General features: G+C 44.0%; 1 long non-coding RNA gene across 2 annotated transcripts; it reads right to left on the bottom strand.

The window, feature by feature from the left end:
* Positions 1 to 2,778: 2,778 nt before the first annotated feature.
* Positions 2,779 to 7,170, bottom strand: LOC140257015 (uncharacterized). Of its 2 annotated transcripts, none has more exons than XR_011904901.1 (3): positions 7,106 to 7,170; positions 5,269 to 5,381; positions 2,779 to 3,967 (listed from the first exon to the last, which is right to left on the bottom strand). It is a non-coding gene; the product is annotated as an uncharacterized lncRNA (long non-coding RNA). The 2 variants fall into 2 exon arrangements; XR_011904902.1 differs by having other exon boundaries at positions 7,102 to 7,162.
* Positions 7,171 to 7,192: the final 22 nt, after the last annotated feature.

The raw sequence follows: 7,192 nt of genomic DNA, 5'->3' as shown, positions 1-7,192 counted from the left end.
TTAGGACAGGATCTCATCCTTTGGGAGTTCATGGAGATGCATGGGGAAAAAGAAGTAAAAAAGCAGATAAGAACAGTAAGTCTATAAATCTCCATGTCTATAAATCTTAAAATGGATTACTGATTACAGTGACTCTTTAATGGAAAGAGTGACAGCTCATGTAGACAAAAGGCAGCGTAATTCATGGAGGCTATTAAATTTGAGAGGCCTTTTCATTCTCATTTGTCTTTCGATGTCATGTGTCGATTTCTGGGAGATTATTCTCTGGGGAGGATGAGCCCTACTCACCATAGCCTGAAAAGTGCCCGTGTTGAGCACACTCTCAGCAAGTTTGTGGATAACACCAAGCTGTGTGTTGTGGTCAACATGCCCAGGGAAAGGATTCCACCCAGAGAGACCTAAAGAAGCCTCTGAGGGTTGTTGGAACTCGATGATCTTTAAGATCCCTTCCAATCCAAGCCGTTCTATGATCCTGTGATTCTTTGACTTTGAGCTGCTACAGACTTGCAAATACAGTCTGAGTTTTTGAAATGCTCATTCATCAGAGTAAGAGTGCGGAACAGCAAGTGGGCACCAGGGGAGTTTACGTCCCAAAGCTCTCCCTTTGCCAAGGCTGCATTCCTTCATTTTGATCACAGATTACAGAGTTACAGTGCAATGGTTTCCCATGGGAAACCAGAGGCCAGTGGAGTTTCATTAAGAAACAAGTTAGTGCTGGGGCTGGGAGCAAAATGGTTTCACTCCACAGCGCAGGAGGATTTACTGTAACACAAACCCTTCATGCAGGTGATTGACTGGTACTGCTATCTGCAACAACCCAAAATCTGCTGCCTTTGTGTCCTTACTGTTAGTCCAATTGTTCATTCATGGACCGAGACACTCCCAGCGCATCCAATTCCAGCCAGGCTAAGTGGCTGCGATCCTCATCAAAAATCAATTGACTGAAATCAGACCCCACATCTCCATGTTGCTAAGGACAGGAAAATCCACATTGCTCATGAGAAGACCAGTGGTGCAGAACATCACTTAGTGCTCACAGCTGCTTTATGGCAACAGAGGTGGAAGAGAAGATGCAGACATGAGAAGCAAGATCCTGTGTTACTTGGGAGTCCTGAAGTAACCTTGAGAGGGGGTCTGTTCCTTGCCCACATGTTAAAAATGCCCATCCAGTTCTGTAGGAAAACTGTCTGTTTACTTATTTATGCAGCTAAAGAGACTGAGAACACTGCTATCAACCTCCAGGGCTCTGAATCCATACACTGTCACCATATTCAGGTGCTCTAGTGCTCTAAATTACTAGCTAGCTGCACTTAGCCCTGGTTGACCATTGCAGCAGCCCCACAGGAGCAAAGAAACTCTCATTTCCAGGTGTGTATACAGCCCACATTAGTTTCAGTAACCTAAAATTGCTGCCTTTCTTTCTACAGAGAGTGTGGATTGGTCTCACTGCTCACTGCTGCCTAGAACCTTTATTGCAATGCCCCACTGCATCTTGGCAGCCTCACTGTTGTTTTGGGGATGAGTCACAGGAGACTGAGCTATCTGGTCCGAAAGGCACTGAGTCACTGCAAAGGCATTGTGGGCAGCTCGGGGCTGTGTTTGTGTCACGCCTCCTGCTTTACAAAGGATTTTTGTTTATTTTTGCTCATCTAAAAAGGTGGTGCATCCACATGCATTCATTTACTGGTGTTCCTCCAGCACATGTAGCTGAGGATGGTGTGGCTGCTTTGTGGTCCTCACTATGTAACATGAGGGCTTCGTTCTGGTGCATCACCCTCATCCTCATTGTGGCTGCCTTCAGCCTGGCTCTATCTCCAAGGCAGATTCTATTTCTTTTTCTTCTTTCCAAATAAAACCAATATTGCTATTGCTATGTATTATTTATGCTGCGGAAAACACTGAGAGGAAGAAGTGGGAAAAATTAGCTCATTCTTCCTAGGATCTGCAAGCAGCTGAAAGACAAAGCATATAAAATTAACAAAAAAACACCCCCAACAACCTCAGCTAATTTTGGAGAGTTTCATCTTCACAAGATCCACTCGTTTCACAGCTCATTCTTTGTAAACCGTTGTTCCTTTTGTTCCAAGTTGGGTATAGTTTTACATCAAGCCAAGTTCAATGAAAGAGAAAAAAAAAAGAGGGAGAGATGGTTTGAATTATTCCCCATCTCCTCATCCCACAAGAAAAACTCGGGTTTGAAGATCACATTTTAATATGCAAGAATCCAGCCAAGGACGCCCTTGCTAATCTTTCAAAATGCAGCATTGTGTTCCTTTAAAGTATTGAAAGCTGCTTGGATTGTGACAGAATGCACAACCCTGCATTAAACCTCTAATAGCTAATGAGACAGAATTTGGTTATGAAGGCTGAGATATAGAAAATATAAATCAGCAGCGTGCAACGAACACTCATCCTCTTTTACTTCCACTAAATCAGTTTTAAACTAACTTTACCATTTATCTTTCACGGTATTTTCATTCATTTCCTATCCACTGAGGACAAGCTGGAACAGTTTGATTGTTCATTTCTCTAATCTTCACTGTGGGTTATTCAAACAACAGAGTCCAAGCCTGAGTTGTGGGCTGAGCTGCCCTGTACTGTGCCTTACTGGTAGGTAGAAGGACAGAAAACAAACCTTGAAAGCCAGATAAGTCCCTTTCAGTGTCATTCTACACTGGAACAAATCATGAGAATGATAGAAGTGGCTTTTGTTGTTCCTATTTCCCACTAGACAGTTACACAGACAATCCAATTAGCTCGGTGTGATTTCTGCTCACCTGTATAGGAGCTCTGGATGTCCCTCAGGATCCCTGCCCCACTCTGTCCATAGGAAAGCTGAAGCCATGCACATCCCCTGGAATGTCACTGGCTAAAGGCTTCTTACCCATTTGTGCTTTCACTTACACGGAGTGCTGGAAGTAATGGTAATTCTCCAGTAATTCACATCAGCAGCGTGATGCTGTTCCCCAATCACTGCTTGTGCACTGACACAGCCCAGGAAAGGAACAGGCAGGATGCAGTGCTGCAGCAATCAGTGCCCTCCTGAGGGCTTCACACTGCAGCAATAGGATCATCACCCAGGTAGACAGGGCCTGTGCCGCTCTGCAGTCTGTTCAACGAGGAATAAATCACTGTTTTTTCCAACCTTGACAGCTTGTTTCTTACAATTCCTTGAGAGATAGTAATTAAATATCACTGCATTAGAAGCAATATGTCCCAAGTAGGGAACAAACTCATAATCATGTAGCCATCACATTAAACAAACGAGCTGCTCGTTAAAAATAGATGCAAAAGATTCAATTAGATCTGATGCTGTATTAAGAGTCTGAGGACATGCTGGCTTCATTTCCATTGGTTTTAGGCAATAATGAAACAGCTTTTTGTAGTGACCCAAGAGGGATACATCTCTTTTTGAAACCCTTATTTCCTTCCAAATCTTGAAACCACTATGAAGCACCTCTTCCATTAAGCAAAGAAGAGGGGGGAAAAAAAACATAGGAGCTTTATTGTTTTCTAGCATTTCAACTGGGTTTGGAGGCATAGAAGAGTGAGGAAGCCCAATCTTTCTTCTGTGCATCACATAACTCAGAGCAATGTAATAAAGAATCAGATCTCCTTAAAGATTATTGAAGACAGACTTTCTTCCAGCCATTATTTGTCTGTTCTCTGTGTGCATGTAGCACCAGAGGATCCCCAGTGCTGTGACAGGAGTGCTGCCTTTGCTGTGTCCCACAAGCTGGGCACCATCTGAACTCAGACGGCTGTGGCTTTGCCTTAAGCTTTGCAACTGATCCTCCCTTCACAGCTGGTTCCATCGAGAGCCCCCCCTCTGTGGCTCTGCCCATTGTGTTTAGGAATCAAGTTATGTTTTGCCACAAGCCCAGGCTTGATGCTTGTTCTCCTTCCACCTGAAGCACCGGCCAGGAGACAGGGCTATAAATTACAGCTCCCACTGAATCCATCACACCTGCAAATGCGGGAAAGTCCTCACAAACACTGAGACAAAAATCAGTTTTCCTTTACCCCCCAGAACTCTCACCTAGTGCACAATGCAGATGTGGGCAGATTATCCAGATGCAAATGAACTGTGCTACACCATAAATAAAATGTTTTCATGCCTGTCTTAGACCTTTTTCTACATCATAGCTCCAGTTTCTACTACAACTAATGCAGAAAAATAACTATTTTAACCTTCTGATTTAACACTGGCTTTGTTTAACTGCGCTCCACTTCATTTGGGATAGTTCTGCTCCCTCCCCGTGGTCTAGATAACCACAAGTCGACTGAGCACAGTGAGGAAAGACAAATTAAAACTGATAAAACAGCCTGATGTAACGTCTGCTGGAGATGGCAAAAGAGATGGGATTGATTGGGCATTTGTCTCTGAAGCAGAGGGTGGTTTTGATGTATGTGCATAATTTGTAAGTGAATTTGCTTCTCCCTCGAACCGCTGCATCTGATGCTGCATAATTAAGAATTTCATCACCAGTCTGAAAAGCGCCCTTTGGTTTGCACTGGGGCTCAGCTACATGGAGAATCACCCTCCGGACACAACATGTTTTAGAAGACTGAAGAATCGCTACTGCCCTGGGATATTGTTAGTGTGGAAATATAAAGGCTGGGAGCTCGTGAGTGATATCATTATAGTGGCCAGTCTCTTGAAAGCACCTTGCAGCCCAGTTTATTGCTGCTGCATCCAGCTGATAGCTGTCCCTTTCTTACAAGGTGTAGTGCAATGTGAGGAACAGCTTTCAAGGCTGCTCCCACAGGCCAGGAGATGGCAGTGGGGACATGGGATCTCCAGTCTGGTGCACCCTGTGTTTTTACATTCTCATGGAGACACCAAATCCTTTAGGAGAGGAGTAGGTGTCAGTTTTGCCAGTAGCACATACAAACCTGTCTTCTAGAGGTGAACTGCAGGCTGGAAAGCAGAGGACCAGCAGTCACTGCTGTTTTCTCTGCTGTAACCTGCAAAACACGACTTTTGCTCACGTGCTTTTCCTTAGCCAGTTCATTTTCCCCCTTAAATGAGTTACAGTTCCTTATGTGTCATTTTACTGACCTCTACAGGAAGGCCTTGCCTTGGAGGGAACCTATCTGTACATTTATTCTGATAACAGGAAAGCTATGACCACCACTGGGCCTCTTAGCATCTCCCTTCACATGACTCTGCTGTGTAAGCTCTTGACTGGAGAAAAAAGATATTCAAAAGGGGTTTTTTTTTCCTGTTTGTTTGGTGTTTTTGTTTGTTTTTTTTTAAACACTTACCGTGCTTTCCATTCCCCATCAGCTGAATTTATTCCATCCATAAAACAAGAGCCTCAAAGGATCCCAGCCGTCTGTGCATGGGGTGGATTGATTTGTATTCTGCCATTGTTTTCCTGTAAGATAACAAATACAGAAAGAGAACATCAATCCTGATCTTTTTTTTCCCTCCCCTTTCTTTATCTGCCCTCCCATTCTCCGTTGTGCCACCACTGCTAATGACATCCTGTTTGAGTGGTGGTTGTAATGAGATACAGATGCGAATAGTCCTTTTGCACCTGTTGCACCCATATAGATGGGGTCCGCAACCTTCACTCCTCCCCTCCTGCTCCTGAGCTGAATTCATTCACCTCACAATTATGGACCTGTATTCACAAATCCATTGGGTCAGGGAGACGTGTAGAGGAATGATGTAGTCCGCTCACCCTTCTGTACACACAGTTATTGCTCCCTTATCTCCCTTCTTTCTGCTTTCGAAAAAGAGGGACAAATGCTCCATTCTGCGACTTCATCTCCAGATCATTCACTACAGTCACTGTGTGTAACCAAGCTTAATTATTTATAAAGGTGAGACTTGCTGTACTTGTAATAAATTTCTCTACTCGTTAAAAAAAAAAAAAAATAGGGATTCATAATACCCAAACCTAAATTATTTATCAGCCAGAAAGACTGCGGGATCCATAGTGCCAGGGTGTTCCCAAGCACCCCAGCTTCCCAGAAGGCTCATCTCCTTCAGGTTGAGAAGGGATTTGACCTTGTTCTTTCTCCTCCCTTGAGCTTTCTTGACAGGGGAAAACAGTGACATTATTTAAGCACAGATGAGGCTTTGAAAATTCCACATTCGCTAAGAACGAACACAGAACAGTGGCATTGAAACTTAGGGGATGGATATCTGACCCTCACCCATCAAAAAGAAAGAGCAAAGGTGCCCATCAGAGGCACAGCAGGGCTACGAAGGGCAGTACGTTCTACAGCCACTCACACATGGCCCCAAAGTAGACTTCATTGGTGCAGAGCCACCTGAACACATCTGTGCCCACCAGTGACGCAGAGCAGAGCCTTTGCCCATGCTAAACCTGTGCTTTCATTCCCCAGACAAGACAGCAAGATGCAGTTTTCCACCTGCACCAGAAAAGGGGGGGGAGGGGGGGGGGAAACCAAATAGAGGAAAAAAATCCCAGTTGTTAGGTGAACCTCAAAGCACATTCATAACTGCTGATCACCAGCAGAAGCGTTCTGGGAAAACAATTCTCTAGAGGAAAGCAAGGCATCAGCACAGATGATTCAGTACAGAGAATCAAGGGCAGAAAGGTTTCCCCAGATTTGTAGTTTTGTACAGAACAGAGAAGTTTGGGTTTGTTTGCAAGATGAAAGAACCGAGAAGAAGAAAAATGTGCAGCTCCTTCCATAGTGAAATACGTATCGTGGCAGAATGCTGCGTGCCTTTTGTCAAAGGATCCATACTATTGACTTCTAGAAATGAGAAGTAAGTTTAGGGCGGAGCGCTTGGGAAAAAATACATCAATAAAATGTAAAGTGACTGAATATAACCATCAACTGTAATGACAGCAGTCAAAAAGCCTCACCCAGTTCAGTAGCATTTTGGTGTCTGTACCTTTATTTTCATTTGAACTGTCATTGACACAACTCTGACCTTACTTTTCCAACCCATCTGAAGTTAGATTAAAATCAGCGCAGCTCAAAAACACCCATTTTCATTCCTTGGGATGTTTGGAGACAAAGGAAAACAACAACAAAACCCCACAAAGTACAAGTGCTTGTAATGCAAATTGGGATTCTAAAACCCAACCAGCTAGGAAAAATATTTGCATATACCTACAGAGGTTCCAGGAGCAGCCTTAGCTGCCAGCACCCAAAGCATCTCCCAGGCCATCAGCTACAAGACCAGAACATAAAAACACAGTCC

Source organism: Excalfactoria chinensis, chromosome 10 (genome assembly GCF_039878825.1).
Source record: "Excalfactoria chinensis isolate bCotChi1 chromosome 10, bCotChi1.hap2, whole genome shotgun sequence".
Lineage (NCBI taxonomy): Eukaryota > Metazoa > Chordata > Aves > Galliformes > Phasianidae > Excalfactoria > Excalfactoria chinensis.
Note: the sequence above shows the minus strand (reverse complement) of the source record. Positions and strands in the feature narration are given on the sequence as shown.